This window comes from Desmodus rotundus, chromosome X (assembly GCF_022682495.2).
Source record: "Desmodus rotundus isolate HL8 chromosome X, HLdesRot8A.1, whole genome shotgun sequence".
NCBI lineage: Eukaryota > Metazoa > Chordata > Mammalia > Chiroptera > Phyllostomidae > Desmodus > Desmodus rotundus.
Genome location: NC_071400.1, coordinates 65,367,769 through 65,384,916, shown reverse-complemented (window position 1 = coordinate 65,384,916; position 17,148 = coordinate 65,367,769).

Below are 17,148 nucleotides of genomic sequence, written 5' to 3'. Positions count from 1 at the left end.
AAATATGTCCTTGGTACTTTAATAGAGATTGCATTGAATCTATAAATTGCTTTGAGTAGTATGGACATTTTGCTGATGTAAATTCTCCCAGTCCATGAACATTTTAGTAATATTAATGGATCCATTTGTTTATGTCTTCCTTAATTTCTTTCTTCAGTGTTATGTAGTTTTCTGAGTACAGGTCTTTTACCTCCTTGGTTAGGTTTATTCCTAGGTACATTATTTTTCTGGTTGCTATATCAAGTGTGATTTTTTTCCTGATTTCTGTTTCTCATATTTCATTGTTAGTGTACAAAAATGCCTTTCATTTCTGAATATTGACTATGTATCTTCCTGTTTTGCCACATTCACTTATTAGGTCGAGTAGTTTTTTGGTGGAGCTTATAGGGTTTTCTATGTACACTATCATGTCATCTGGAAACAATGACAATTTTGCTTCCTTGTTTCCAATTTGGATGCTTTTTATTTTTTTTCCTTGTCTGATTGCTGTGGCTAGGACTTACAATACTATGTTGAATAGAAGTGGTGAAAGTGAATAACCTTGTCTTTTTCCTGATCTCAGTAGGAAAGCTTTTAGTTTTTGTCCATTGAGTATGATGTTGACTGTAGGTCTCTCATATATGGCCTTTATTATGTTGAGAAATGTTCCCTCTATTCCCACTTTGTTGAGTGTTTTTATCATAAATAGGTGCTGTACCTTATCCAATGCTTCTTCTGTTTTATTGATATGATCATGTGATTTTTGTCTTGCCATTTATTTATGGGATGTATGATCTTTATCAGTTTGTGAATATTGTACCATCCTTGTATCTCTTGGATGAATCTCACTTGGTCATGGTGTATGATCTTTTTGATGTATTACTGGATACGATTTGCCTATATTTTGTTGAGGATTTTAGTGTCTATGTTCATCAGCAATATTAGCCTGTAGTTTTCTTTCTTTGTTGTGTCTTTTTCTGGTTTTGGGGTTAGGATGATGCTGGCTTCATAAAAAAGGGTTTGGGAGTCTTCCCTCTTCTTAGACTTTTTGGAATAGGCTGTGAAGAATAGGAGTTAACTCTTCCTTAAATGTTTTGTAATATTCTCCTCTGAAACCGTCCAGTCCAGGGCTTTGTGTGCTGGGAGTTTTTTGATTATGGCTTCAATTTTGTCTGCTGTTATTGATCTGTTCAGGCTTTCTGGTTCTTCTTCATTCAGTTTAGGAAGATTGCATTTTTGTAGAAATTTGTCCATTTCACCTAAGTTTTCAAATTTCTTGGCATATAGTTGTTAGTAGTAATTTCTTACTATCTTTTTATTTCTGTGATATCAGTTGTAATCTCTCCCCTCTTTCATTTCTGATTGTGTTTATTTGGGTCCTCTCTCTTTTTTTCTTGATGAGTCGTCTTAAAGGCTCGTCAATTTTGTTTATCTTTTCAAAGAACCAGCTCCTGAATTCATTGATCCTTAGAATTGTTCTTTTACTCTCTATGTCATTTAATTCTGCTCTGATCTTGGTTATTTCCTTCCTTCCACTTGCTCTGGGCTGTCTTTGTTGCTGTTCCTACAGTTCTTGTAGATGTAGGGTTAGGTTGTTTCTTTGAAATATTTCTATCTTTTAGGAAGTTCTGTATTGCTATGAACTTCCCTCTCAGGACTGCCTTCGCTGTGTCCCATAAGTTTTGAAATGTTGTGAGTTCATTTTCATTTTTTTCCACAAACTTTTCAATTTCTTCCTTCATCTGATTCTTAACGCATTCATTGTTTAATACCATACTGTGCAATCTCCATGAATTTGAGTGTTTTTGAGTTTTTACCTTGAGGTTGGTTTCTAGTTTCAGTCCCTTGTGGTTGGAGAAAATGCTTGATATGATGTCAATTATCTTGAATTTGTTGAGGCTTGCTTTGTGTCCTAACATGTGGTCTATCTTTGAAAATGTTCCATGTGCATTTGAAATGAATGTGTATTTTGCTTCTTTGGGATGAAAGGTTCTATATATATCAGTTAAGTCCACTTGATCTAGGACATTTTTTTTTTTTCAGTGCTGCAATACCTTCGTTGATATTTTGTTTGGAAGATCTATCCATTTTTGACAGTGGGGTGTTAAAATCCCCTAGTATAAGTGTGTTGCTGTCTATATCTTTCTTGATGTCCTCCAAGATTTTCCTTATATATTTCAGTGCTCCTATGTTGGCTTCATATATCTTTATCATGTTTATGTCTTCCTGATGGATTCTTCCCTTTAATATTATGAAGTGTTCTTCTGGGTCGTTTTTTATGGCCCTTGTTCTGAAGTCTATTTTGTCTGATATGAATATTGGTACCTTGGCTTTTTCTTCCCTGTCCATTTGCTTGGAATATTTTTTCCAACCCTTCACTTTCAGTCTGTGCAGGTCTTTTGTTCCCAGTGGGTCTCTTTTAGGCAGCACATATAGGTCATGATTTCTTATCCATTCAGCTACTCTATGACTTTTGATTGAAGCATTCAATATATTTACATTTCAAGTTATTATTGATAGATACTTATTCATTGCCATTTTACCCCTTTGTACCTGTGTTCCTTTCTCTCTCAGTCTTTTTCTTCATCTTCTTAAAGCAGTACCTTTAGCATATCTTGCAATGCTGGTTTGGTGGAGGTGTATTCTTTTAGCATTCTTTTGTCGGGGAAACTCCTTACTTCACCTTCCATTTTAATTGAGAGCCTTGCTGGGTAGTGTAATCTTGGTTGCAGGCCTTCGCTTCTCATTAGTTTGAATATTTCTTGCCATTCCCTTCTGGCTTGTAGTGTTTCCATTGCGAAGTCAGCTGCTAGCTTTATCGGGGCTCCCTTGTATGTTACTAGCTGTTTCTCCCTTGCTGCCTTTAACATTCTGTCTTTATCTTGGAATTTTGCCATTTTAATTATGATGTGTCTAGGAGTGGGCCTCCTTGGGTTCCTCTTGATTGGGACCCTCCATGCTTCTTCGATTTGTGTGACTTTCTTTCATCAAATTAAGGAAGTTTTCCAACATTACTTTTGCAAACAGGTTTTCTATCCCTTGATCTTTTTCTTCTCCTTCTGGTATCCCTATTATACAGATATTATTACGTTTCATTTTGTCCTGCAGTTCCCTTAACACCTCTTCATTCTTTTTGAATCTTTTTTCCTTTTCTTGTTCTTTCTGGGAGTTTTTTTCTACCTTGTCCTCCAGCTCTCTGATTCGATTCTCTGCTTCACCTAGCCTGCTTTTGATTCCTTCTGCTGTGTTACTCAATTCAGAAATTCTATTCTTCATTTCCTCTCCAGTCTTGTTGATAGTTTCTATTTCCTTTTTCATGTTGATATAATTTGCAGTAAGTTCATTGTATTTTCCCTGTATTTTTGGTAATTTTCAGTGAGCTCATTGAGCGTCCTTATAACTATTGCTTTGCATTCAATATCTGATAGTTAACTTGCCTCTACTTCATTTAGCATTCTTTCTGAGGCTTCCTCCTTTCCTTTCTTTTTTTAACAAATATTTTTTAAAGATTTTATTTATTTTTAGAAACAGGGGAAGGGAGGGAGATAGAGAGAGAGAGAAATATCAATGTGTGACTGCCTCTTATATGGCCCCCACTGTGGACCTAGCCTGCAACCCAAGCATGTGTCCTGACTGGGAATTGAACTAGCGACCCTTTGGTTTGCAGCCCACACTCAGTCCACTGAGCTACACCAGCCAGGGCTCCTCTTCCTTTCCTTTCATTTGGGATTTGTTTCTTTGTCTTCCCATTGTGTGACTCTTCTTGCTAACCTTAGCTTCTTAAATTGATCTGTTCTGACTCCCTGAATTTGTGGTGTGAACTTCTATGGTAGGAGACCTATGAGATTCAGTGGTGCAGTCTCTTTGATCTACTGAACTTGCTGTTCTTAGGATGCTGTTTATGGTGGCTCTCTTGATGTAATTGGGTTTTGATTGTTGTTGGTTCATTCTTTGGTGGGTCCTTCCCTCCAGCTGGTTGACTGAGGGTCACTCTGCCCACCTCCCTTTGTACACTGTTATGCAGGTGCTGCCAGAACAAAACCAAAAAACCCAGGGAACAAACCCACATTTGTAAAATTATCTCCCCCACCTGCAATCCCAGTCTCAACAGCAAATGAACCAGTATTAATAAGTGTGTAAAGAGATTAAGACTATTATAAGAAAGAAGAGAAATAAATTATAGTATAAATTCTAGTGACTTAATATACGTAAACTTGCTGGACAAGAAATGAATGTTAAAAAGCTAGGCAGGATAGAAAAATGTCACTAACCATGGAGAAGACCACAGTGCATCTTGTCTCTGTAGTCTCTCATATTTAGCACTGTTTTTTTCTTTCTGGATCCACCTCTGGTGATGTCAGATGTTGACCCTGTCTGACCTTTAAGGCAGCCTGCTCTGAGACTGCTAGGGATCTGCTGTCTATGTTTGTCTCCTTCAGTTGTTAATCTAGTGACTTTGCACTCAGCAGTCAGGCTTAAGCTCCATAGGGTGGGGCAGAATTCCTCCTAAGATGGGGGCTATTGTTTCCTCTCAGGCTGCTGCTGCTCAGAGGGGAGTGGTCTGCCTGAGCATGATGGCTGCAGACTTTTGGGGGATGTCTCAGTACCAGGATCCCGGAGGCTCCTTGCTCAGTTCTCTCCCTGAAGCCTCCATCCCCAATCTCTCCTTAAGTTGCTCTAGTCCACTCTGTTCCCCCTTTGCCAAGGATCCATGTCTGTGGCTGTATCCTTCAGTTATTAATAGTGACTCTGCACTCAGCAGTCAGGCTTAATCACCATAGAGCCAGGGCAAAGTCTCTCTTGGTGGCAGGGCTGTTGTTTCCCCTGTGGCTGCTGGTGCTCAGAGGGGAGTAGTCTGCCTGAATATGATGGCTGACACCATTTGGGGGAAGATAGAGCACCAGGATCCCTGCAGCTACTCACTGCTCTCTCTCCAAAGCTTCCATCCCCAGTCTCCTCAGGTGTCTCCAGCCCACTCTGTGCTTGCCTTTGCCAGAACCCCAGGTACATTACAGCAAATGAAATTTTGTGTATTGGCCCTTTAAATGGCTCTTTGCACCTCCAGCTGTCTGTCTCTGGCAGAAAACAACCCCGCTGCTTTTTGCCACCAGTTGTGATCTGTGTACTTTTTGAGCTCTGGTGTTCTAGATTGTGGATGCCAGGTTAGAGTCTAGAACCCATTCTTCTCAGGAGGATCCAACCTTCCACTTAATTATCTCTCTGGTACTGCCACATGTCGGTGCCTAGCCAGCCCTCTGGAGTCTCCACTGCACTCCTTACCAGACAGGTTGTACAAAAGCACAACCTGTCTGTCTGAGGTTATAAAGCTTCTCTCTAACTATTGTTCAGTTGTTTGTTCTGGGTAATTTCTCCACCATTTTGTTGGAGGAGGTTAATGTGGCTTCCACTCTGCCGTCTTGCCGACTCTGATTTACTCCTGCCCTTCTATTATAAATGATAGCTTTCCTGGATAGAATAATCCAGGTTGCAGATCTTTCCTTTCATCACTTTGAATACTTCTTCCAAGTCCCTTCTTGCCTGCAAAGTTTCTTTTGAGAAATCAGCTGACAGTCTTATGGGAATGCCTTTGTAGGTAACTTTGCTTTTCTCTTGCTGCTTTCAAGATTATCTCTTTATCTTTGACCTTTGGCATTTTATGTTATTTTTTTAAAAAAAATTTAAATTGTTCTTCAAGTACAGTTTTCTGCCTTTCCCCTCCAACACTCCCCACCATCCCAGCCCTCCCTGCTTCCCTCCTCCATTACTACCTCCCTTGTTATTGTCCATATGTCCTTTATAGATGTTCCTGTAAACCCTTCACCCTTTTCCCCATTATCCCCTCCCCTCTCCCCTCTGATCACTGTCAGCCTGATCTCAATTTCAATGTCTTTGGCTATACTTTGCTTGCTTGTTTGTTTTGTTGATTAGGTTCCAGTTAATGGTGAGATCATATGGTATATATTTTTCATCGCCTGGCTTATTTCACTTAGCATAATGCTTTCCAGTTCCATTCATGCTGTCCCAAAGGGTAGGAGCTCCTTCTTTCTTTCTGCTGCATAGAATTCCATTGTGTAAATGTACCATAGTTTTTTGATCTATTCATTTACTGATGGGCACATAGGTTGCTTCCAGTACTGGGCTATTGTAAATGGTGCTGCTATGAACAGTGGAGTGAATAGGTTCTTTTGGATTGGTGTCTCAGGGTTGTTAGGGTATAATCCCAGCAGCGGAATTACTGGGTCAAAAGGCAGTTCAATTTTTAGTTTTCTGAGGAAATTCCATAGTGTTTTCCACAGTGGCCTCACCAGTCTGCAATCCCTCTAATAGTGCACTATGGTTGCCTTTTCTCCACAACCTCTCTAACACTTGTTGTTTGTTGCTTTGTTTATGATGGCCAGTCTGGCTGGTGTGAAGTGGTATTTCATTGTGCTTTTAATTTGCATCTCTCTGAAGGCTAGTGATACTGAGCATCTTTTCATATGTCTCTGGGCCCTCTGTATGTCCTCCTTGCAGAAGTGTCTGTTCAAATCCTTTGCCTATTTTTTAATTGGGTTGCTTGTCTTCTTAGAGTGGAGTCGTGTGAGTTCTTTATATATTTTGGAGATCAGGCCCTTGTCTGAGGTATCATTAGCAAATATGTTTTCCCATACTGTTGGTTCTCTTTTTATTTTAATGCTGTTTTCTTTAGCCATGCAGAAGCTTTTTATTTTGATGAGGTCCCATTTGTTTATTCTTTCTTTTATGTCCCTTGCTTTAGGGGACATGTCTGTGAGGATGTTGCTGCATGGAATGTCTGAGATTTTTCTGTCAATGTTTTCCTCTAGGACTTTTATGGTGTGATGACTTATATTTAAGTCTTTTATCCACCTTGAATTTATTTTTGTGTATGGCGTAAGTTGGTGGTCGATTCTCATTTTTTTGCATGTAGCTGTCCAGATCTCCCAGCACCATTTGTTGAATAGGCTATTTTTGCTCCATTTTATGCTTCTGCATCCTTTGTCAAATATTAATTGACCATAGAGACTTAGGTTTATTTCTGGACTCTCTATTCTGTTCCATTGGTCCATGTTTCTGTTCTCATGCCAGTACCAGGCTGTTTTGATTACAGTGGCCTTGTAATACATTTTGATATCAGGTATTGTGATTCCTCCTACTTTGCTCTTCTTTCTCAAAATTGCTGTAGCTCTTCGGGGTCATTTATGGTTCCATGTAAATTTTTGAAGAGTTTGTCCTATATTTGTGAAGTATGCCATTTGTACTTTAATAGGGATTGCATTGAATCTATAAATTGCTTTGGGTAGTATGGACCTCTTGGTGATGTTAATTCTTCTCATCCACGAACACAGTATGTGTTTCCATTTGTTTGTGTCTTCCTTAATTTCTTTCTTCAGAGTTGTGTAGTTTTATGAGTACAGGTGTTTTATCTTCTTGGTTAGGTTTATTCCTCGGTACTTTATTTTTATTGTTGCTATAGCAAATGGATTTTTTCCCCCTGATTTCTGTTTCTGGTATTTCATTCTTGGAGTACAAAAATGCCTTTGATTTCTGAATATTGACTTTGTATCCCGCTGTATTGCCAAATTCATTTATTAGGTTGAGCAGTTTTTTTTGTGGAATCTATAGGGATTTCTATGTACACTATCATGTCATCTGCAAAGAATGACAGTTTTGGTTCCTTGTTTCCAATTTGGATGCCTTTTATTTCTTTTTCTTATCTGATTGCTGTGGCTAGGAATTCTAATACTATGTTGAATAGAAGTGGTAAAAGTGGACAACCTTGTCCTGTTCCTGATCTTAGTAGGAAAATTTTTAGTTTTTGCCCATTAAGTATAAGGTTGCCTATGGGTCTCTCACATATGGGTTTTATTATGTTGAGGAATGCTCCCTCTATTCCCACACTGTTTAGTGTAATTATCATACATGAATGCTGTATCTTATCCAATGCTTTTTCTGCATCTATTGATATGATCATGTGATTTTTATCTTTGCTTTTGTTTATGTGATGTATTACATTTATTGATTTGCGAATATTGTACCATCCTTGCATCCCTGGGATGAATTCCACCTGGTCATGGTGTATGATCTTTTTGATGTATTGCTGGATATAGCTTGCCAATATTTTGTTGAGGATTTTAGTGTCTATGTTCATCAGCGATATTGGCCTGAAGTTTTCTTTCTTTCTTGTGTCTTTATCTGGTTTTGGGATTAGGATGATGCTGGCCTCATAACAAGAGTTTGGGAGTTTCCCCTCTTCTTAGACTTTTTGGAATAGTCTGTGAAGGATAGGGGTTAGCTCTTCCTTAAATGTTTTGTAAAATTCCCCTGTGAAACCATCCAGTCCAGGGCTTTTGTGTGTCAGAATCTTTTTGATTACTGTTTCAATTTCATCAGCTGTTATTGGTCTGTTCAGGCTTTCTGCTGCTTCTTCATTCAGTTTTGGAAAATTATATTTTTCTAGAAATTTGTCCATTTCACCTAGGTTTTCACATTTCCTGGAATACATTTCTTCATAGTAATTTCTTACAATCCTTTGTATTTCTGTATTATAAAGTTGTATTCTCTCCTCTTTCATTTCTGATTGTGTTTATTTGTGTCCTCTCTTTTTTTCTTGATGAGCTTGTTTAAAGGCTTGTCGATTTTGTTTATCTTTTCAAAGAACCAGCTCCTGGATTCATTGATCCTTAGAATTGTGCTTTTAGTCTCTATGTCATGTAATTCTGCTTTGATTTTGGTTATTTCCTTTCTTCTGTTTGCCCTGGGTTGTCTTTGTTGTTCTTCTTCACGTTCTTATAGGTGTAGTGTTAGGTTGTTTATTTGAAATGCTTTTATTGTGGGTTTGGTTTTTTTTTTTTTTTTTTTTTTTTTTTGATAGGCCTCTATCGCTATGAACTTCTCTCTCAGGGCTGCCTTTGCTGTGTCCCATAAGTTTTGAAATGTTGTGAGTTCATTTTCATTTGCTTTCAGGAATTTTTTGATTTCCTCCTTGAAGTCCTACTTGACCCATTCATTGCTTAATAGCATGCTATTCAATCTCCATGAGTTTGAGTGTTTTTGAGTTCTTTACTTGAGGTTGCTTTCTAGTTTCAGTCCCTTGTAATCAGATAAAATGCTTGTTAAGATTTCAATTTTCTTGAATTTGTTGAGGCTTGTTTTGTGACCTATCATGTGGTCTATCTTTGAAAATGTTCCATGTGCATTTGAAATGAATGTGTATTTTGCTTCTTTGGGATAAAAGGTTGTATATATGTGTTAAGTTCATTTGATCTAGGACATTGTTCAATGCTGAAATATCTTTGTTGATATTTTTTTTGGAAGATCTGTCAGTTTTTGACCATGGGGTGTTGAAATTCCTTACATCAATTGTGTTGCTGTCAATGTCTTTCTTGAAGTCCTCCAAGATTTTCTTTATGTATTTGGGTGCTCCTATTTTGGGTGTGTATATATTTACAAAGTTTTTGTCTTGTTGATGAATTCTTCCCTTGAGTATTATGAAGTGACCTTCTGGGTCTCTTTTTATTGCTGTTTTTTTGTAGTCTCTTTTGTCTGATGTTAGTATTGCTACCCTGTTTTTTTTTTTTTTTTTTTCCTGTCCATTTGCTTGGAATATTTATTTCGAGCCCTTTACTTTCCGTCTGTTTAGGTCTTTTGTTCTGAGGTGGGTCTCTTGTAGGTAGCATATGTGTGGGTCATTCTTTCTTATTCATTGGGCTACTCTATGTCTTTTGATTGGAGCATTTAATCCATTTACATTTAAGGTTATTATTGATAGGTACTTATTCATTGCCATTTTTTGTACCTCGTTCCTCTCTCTCTCACTTTTTTTCTTCCTTTTCTTAAAGAAGTCTCTTTAGTTTCTCTTGCAGAGCTGGTTTGGTAGAGGTGTATTCTTTTAGACTTGTTTTATCTGGGGAACTCTGTATTTGGCCTTCCATTTTAATTGAGAGCCTTGCTGGGTAGAGTAATCTTGGTTGTAGGCCTGTGGCTTTCATTACTTAGAGTATTTCTTGCCATTCTCTTCTGGTTTGGAGTGTTTCCATTGAGAAGTCAGCTGCTAGCCTTATCAGGGCTCCCTTTTATTTTACTAGCTTTTTCTCCCTTGATGCCATTAAGAGTCTTTCTTTGTCTCAGAATTTTGCCATTTTAATTATGATGTGTCTTGAAGTGGGCCTCTTTGGTTTCCTCTTGATTGGGACTCTCTATGTTTCTGGGATTTGTGTGACTTTTTCTCTCATCAAATTAGGGAAGTTTTCCACTATTACTTTTAAAATAGGTTTTCTATCCCTTGATCTTCTTCTCCTCCTTCTGGTATCCGTAGGATAAGGATATTGTTACATTTCATGTTGTGTTGCATTTCCTTTACCTCCTGTTTGTTCTTTCTGAGTCTCTTTTCTTTTTCTTGTTCTATTTGGGAGTTTTTTTCTACCTTGTCCTCCAGCTCTCTGATTTGATCCTCTGCTTCATCCAGCCTGCTTGTAATTCCTTCTAATGTGTTTTTTATTTCTGAGATTTTATTGTTCATTTCCTCTTTGGTCTTGTTGATAGTTTCTATTTCCTTTTTCATGCTGATGTATTTCTCATTCAGTTCCTTGTAGTTTCCTGTGAGTTCCTTCAGCATCCTTACAACCATTAATTTGAATTCTGTATCTGATAGTTTGGTTACCTGCATTTAGTTTAGCTCTTTTAGTGGGGTGTCTTCCATTCCTTTTGATTGCATGTTCTTTTTTTGTCTCCCCATTTTAGGTGACTCTTTTTGTTTGTTTCTGTGTTTCCTGATGTTTTGCTTTGTTAGCTGTCTTTGTAGGGTGAACTTCTATGGCAGGAATTCTGTGAGGTTCAGTGGTGTGGTCTCTGATCCCCTTGACTGGATGCTGTAGGTTTACCCTTTCTTCGGTTTGTGTGAGCTCTCCTGTTGTACTTGGGTTTATACCTTTTGGTGGTTCCTTTATTGGTGGTTTTTCTCCTCCAGCAGGTATACTGATATTCACGGCTCCCACCTATTCTTGTATGTGATCAGTGGCAGGGGGTAGGCAAAATGGATTAAGACAGCAGGAGAGTATTTTATGGGATTTAAAGTACCAGCAAGTAGAGAAGAGATAGGAGATTCTTTGGTTAAATACGGCATTAACTGTGATATTTCACCCCGTTAGCCACTTTTTATAAAAGGTGAAGGAGAGATAAGACTATTGTTAGAGGGGAGGATGATTGTGTGCTGAATCCAGAAAACAGAGCACTTGTGCAAGATTAAATGATGAGATATAGTGAGATTAAAGTATAGAAAGTAGATGTAGTGTGAGAGAGAATAGCGTTAACCACAACAATAATAATGCTGAGGGTTAAAGTGAAGTAGGCTAAGATCATGGAGGGTTGCTGTGTAGTATGTACAATTGTATGGAACAACAGTTATTTACAATAGTACTGGAACAACAATAATATGACAAGAAATATATGATTTGGATAACCAGAATAGAAAGCACCCGATCAAGAGTTGTGTGTTATTGGAACACGGGTCAAGTGAAAGAAGGAAAATTAAAATACAATACAATACAGAAAACCAGTCAAGCTGTGCAATTAAACAGGGAAATAAAACAAGGAAAACTAAACATAAGGAAGAGAAATAAAAAAAAACTAACAAAATAAAAGTGGTAAAAAATAATTGGAAGATAATAATAATACACCATAAAATGCCAACTCTGTGGGATAGCAAAGTGACATTTGTCTCATTTTCTCAGTTTTTGGGGTTAGCCTTGTGCTCCCCCTTTCGATCTGTCTCTGGACACTTTGTAGCTCTTATCGTCTCACTTGGAAGAAGAAAAAAAAGAAAAAAGAAAGAGGGGGGGTGGGAAGAGAGCAGTTCCAAAAAGAAAAGGAAAAAAAAATAATGAGCCTCCTGCTGACTTTAAACCTGTTCAGGGAGTTCTGCTGGTCTTCCTAGATGCCACAGGAAGAGGGGGCTGGGCTTCACTTTTCTCCCTTCCCTTGGTTCTGAGAGGGTGGGGACCAGGTTTGGGTGACAATATTCATAGTTTGCCGGCCTCTGGCCCAGGTGTTCCATGAGCTGCCAGGCTCAAATCAGCCACTCAGCTGCTCACAGCATGAGTCAATCTCTGGCTGGGAGCCTGATACAAGTGGGGTGCATGGTTCCCCTCTGCTACTGTCTGGGCATGCAGTGCCAGACTAGCAGGGTGCAAGGTCCCCCTCTGCCACTCACTCTGGGTGTGAGCAGTGTGAGATTAGCAGGACTCACGGTTTACCACTACTGTTTCTGGGTGCACAGTGCAAGACTAGTGGGCTGCTCGGTTCCTCTCCGCCACTCAATCTGGGTGCGAGCAGTGTGAGGAGACAGGTGGAGTGCATGGTTCAGCTCAGCTACTGTCTCTGGGCACTCAGTTCCAGACAGGTGGAGTGCAAGGTTCCACTCCACCACTCACTCTGGGTGCGCGCAGCTGAAATCTCCCTCGGGGTGTGCCTTCTGCTGTTGGAGAGTTCTTTACAAAGCAGCTGCCCCCTGTTCTTATCAAGTGCATGGCTTTTCACACAGCCCCACTTTTTAACCAGTCTGGAGACTATCCAAGTCAGGGTCCAACATGGCCCAACTCCTCCCTTCTCCAGGTGTCACCCAGCACCCCAGTTTCTCTGGTGCCAGTGTCCATAATCCCAGAGAATGCATACCGCCTGTGTGTGTAATCTTTGGTATTTTAAATATGATGCGCCTTGTGTGGTCCTCTTTGGGTCCAACTTGATTGGGACTCTCTTTACTTCCCAGACTTGTATGTCTATTTCTTTTGCCAAGTTAAGGAAATTTTCTTTCATTATTTTTCAAATAAGTTTTCAATTTCTTGCTCTTCCTCTTCTCCTGACATCCTTATGATTTGTTTGTTTTGTCAGCACATTTGGAGATGTCCAGAGTCTTCTTACACTCTCCTCATTTTTTTAAATTCATGTTTCTTCTTCCTGTGCTGGTTGAATGTTTATTTTTTCCTTATGTTCCAAATTGTTGATTTGGGTCCCAGCTTCCTTCCCTTCACTGTTGGTTCCCTGTAGATTTTTCTTTATTTCGCTCACTGTACCCTTCATTTTTTTCCTTTATGTTGTTGCCATAGTCAACGAGTTCTCTGAATATCCCAATCACCAGTGTTTTGAACTAAGCATCTGATAGGTTGGGTATCTCCGTTTCGTTTAGTTTTATTTTCTGTGGTCTTGTTCTGTGCTTTCATTTGGCCTATATTTCTTTGTCTCCCCAACTAGGCAGTCTCCCTGTGTTTGTTGCTGTGTATTAGGTAAAGCTGCCTTGAGTCCCTGTCTTAGCACACCTGTCAAATTTTATGGAGAAAAGCCTTAGGTATTTGCCAGGGCAGAGCAAGCCACTTTACCAGTTTATGGCTCTGTGTGGTGGGGAGGGGTTGGAGAGGGGACAGTGCTGCTGCCTGTCTTCTGGAAGCTTGTCCGGCACTCACCCTGTTTCCAGTCACTTCACTCACTTCCGGTATGTAACTGGCACCCTTCTAGCTTGTGCCCAGGTGGTCATTTTTAGAGTGGGTGGGTTTATGTACATTCTAAGTCCATACAGGCCCTTTAAATGGACTCTCCTCAGTAACCAGAAGTTTCTTTTGCTGCCCTAAACCCCACTGGTTTTTACAGTGAGAAGTTATGAGGCTTTCTCTTCCCCATGTGGGAATCCTGGGCTGTGTGGTCTGGCCTGGGGCTGGAATCGCTTCCTCCCAAGGTATCCTTCCCAATTTTTATCCACCACACATGAATTTGGGACTGCCCGTTCCACCGCTGCTGCTGCCACTTCTCCACGCTACATTGTGTTCTATCTGCCTTGGGCCCCCATCTTTGCCCCTCCTACTTATCTGGATGAATATGGCTTCTTTAAATCTTTGGTTGTTGGACTTCCATACAGTTCAATTTTCTGGCAGTTCTGCATGTTTTTTTGTTTTGAGGTTAGTTGTGATTCTTCTTGTAGTTGTGCAAGGAGGTAAAGCGTATCTACCTATGTCTCCATCTTGACCGAAAGTCCAGAGTGTACATTTTATCAGTTTTGTTTTTATATTTTCCTGAAGTTAAGCAGTCCACAGTTAATATGCATTTACTATTAGTTTGAGGTATAGTCAGTCCTTTTAGGTGCCATGGGGGAGAAGGGGGGGGCAGAAATATTAGACATGATTTTTTCCCTGAAGAATTATTAAAACATTCCTGACCAGTGTAGCTCAGATGGTTGGATGTTGTCCCACAAAGTGAAAGGTCACTGGTTTGATTTTCCAGTCAGGGAACATGCCTGGGCTGTAGTTCCATCCCTGGTTGTCATGTGTGAGAGGCAACCAATCAATGTTTCTCTCTCACATCCATGTTTCTCTTCCTCTCTTTCTGTCTCTCTGCCCCTCTCTCTAAAAAATAAACAAATGAAACATACTTCAAAAGAAAAACAAAACCACCAGTGCCCTTTAAAAAATTATTAGAACCTAGTGGTTGATATAAACCAAATACAGGGGAAAAACAATACAAACACAGACACCAGTTTATGATCATAACACCACACTTTGTGCTTGTATGTGTGGTTTGAGACAATGGGAACAAAGCATGACAACATGATAACATAAAAAGGAAATTTGCAAAGGAAATCAGGAAATCTGTCTTCAGATTAAGTTTCTACCACTAAACTCACAACATGACCTTATACGAATTATTTAATACCTTTGGGCCTCAAATTTCTCACCTGAAAATGGGGATGGGGTAAAGTTGAACTTGATCAGCTAGCTTTAAAGTCTGTTTTAGTACAAAATATTAGTGATGCTGTGAGTGAATCATGGAAAGCTTCTTGGAAGGGGCACATCTTGAAGTGGGTCTTGAATGATGCAATTAATATAGAGTAGCAAGGAGGAAGTACAGGCGAGGCATTATAGGCAAAGAGAGGAACGAGCATTGAAATCTGGTGGTGAGCATATACCAGGCTGGCTAAGGTAGAGGGACCATACCAAGGACTGATGAGTAATTAGGTTAGAGAAGAGTAAGTGGTAAGAAGAAGGGGAGATGTAAAAGGCTTTGAATGCCAGACTAAAGTGTTTGAACATTTGATTTAAAGGTAACTGGGAGCCAATGAAGACTGAGTATTGGGATGACTTGGTCAAACCAACCAGTGAGAAAAATTATCCTTGGCAGTGTACTTGGTCCTGGAAGCATCTACAAATCTACTTTGTTCCTCCTGAGCTGGTATAGTTAATCTGGGGTCGTTTGTGAAATCACGATTCTTGATTTTTGCTGCTACATTTAGTTTTAGGTCTGCATTTTCAAGTCTTGTGCCAAGGTTGATGGCTGGACCTGCTTAACTGCCTGCCTATATACTTGGATTCAGTCCATGATGGGTTATTTGGCTTTCATGGACTAAACATGCTAGTGAGATACCTAATTTGAAATTCTAACTGATGATGAATGACCAGGGGAATGGAGAAAATGAAAGTTCTTTTTGACAGTCAAGAATGGGATGTTTGTGGACCTGAAAACAGATGAAGAGATTGAGGGCAATTTGAAGGAAAATTAAAACAATGGATTTTTTTGGAATCTTTGACTTACAATACTGTGGCTGAGATATGGGGGAAAGCTGATGAGAAACACTCATCCAGTCCTGAACTGCCAAGGATCAAAAATGAGCTCAGATTAATAAGAGAAAATAGATGGCTCTAATGCCATAGAGAAAGAAGTTGGTAGAATTTGATGTGACAGGTCACAGGCATGTGTAGAGGTAGGGAGGGGTGGGGAGAGTAGAATAGTATCCCTGAGGTGATGGTATTTAGAGAGAATGGAAATGATTGTCTTAGAACCTTCGTGATTTGGTGTTAATACTGGAGGCAGGCAGACAACTGTAATAACCATTCTCAATATTTGTAAGTAAGTGTGTTTGTGTGTGTATCCTTATCTGAAAAGGAAAAAGTATTATTTTAGTAAGGATTGTCCCTGCCCCAAATTACTTTACTGCCCTTCAACTCTCAAAAAAATACTTTTTTCTGGCATAAACCATGGGTGAGGGATAATGATGGAAGAGGGAAAAACGGGTAGGGGAAAGAAATTAAGAAAAAGAGGTTTGACAGACATAATTGCTATGATGAAAATAGTTAGGGAGAAATGTAGCTTTCTTTTCCTCTTAAGAATGACCTGTTGTGTTCTTAGATGCCCCTTTTCCTCTTTCCCAGTCATTCATTCCCCTTCGTTACTGAGAGTTATCGCAAAATGCACAATTCATCAGTTCCGTGGTAAGAGGGAATTTCAGGGAAGAGTCTATACACAATTAAAGTCACTTGTAAGGACAAGGTATCACATAACTCAGTTATCTTGGATGAAGAACAAAGCATTAAACAGGCATTTCCAGAACATGCCCGTCATCATTCACCTTTGAATTTTAAAACTGTATCCTCTGGTTTGTAACCTTTGAGGTTACTGCCATTTCTGGTAGGTCATGTTCCCTTTTCCCACAGTACATATGCCAGAAAGAGGATAAATTCCCCCTCTTTTTCTCTCACAGCTTCACAGGTCTCTGCATTAACAAGGCCCTTTCTCAATTCTTGACTGTCCTAAGGCTTTCCTCAGAGCCTTAACTTTCCCTTAGGAGAAAAATTATATAAGTGTGACCATCATTTCTATCCAAGATTTCTTGGTATTGTTTCATTCAGTCATTTCACAAATAATTACTGAACATCTACTATGTGCTAGGCACTTGTTTGAATGCTGGAGATTCAAACAAGTGGAAAAGAAAGTAAATAAGACAGACACCAGCACTTATGGGACAGGGGCTAGGGAAACGCAGATATTAAATACACAACCAAACACATAAATTAAATAAATATTTTAGAAAATGATAAATACAATGAAGAAAACAAAACAAGATGATGTGATAGGAAGTACCTAAAAGGCTACTTTGGTCAATATATTTACTTATTCACTTAATCTTATAACATATCTGAAACAGTTGGGAATTAATTCACCAATTTTACTATCATCAAACTTAAATAAAGTTCAAGATTTTATCTCATCAACTTTTGATATGGAAAGTTTTCAACCCTGTAGAAAAGTTGTAAGAATAATAAAGTGAACACATATATTCTTGATTAATATTCACCATTTTGTTAACATTTTGCCACATTTACTTGATATTTATAACTCTTCTCTCTCTCTCTC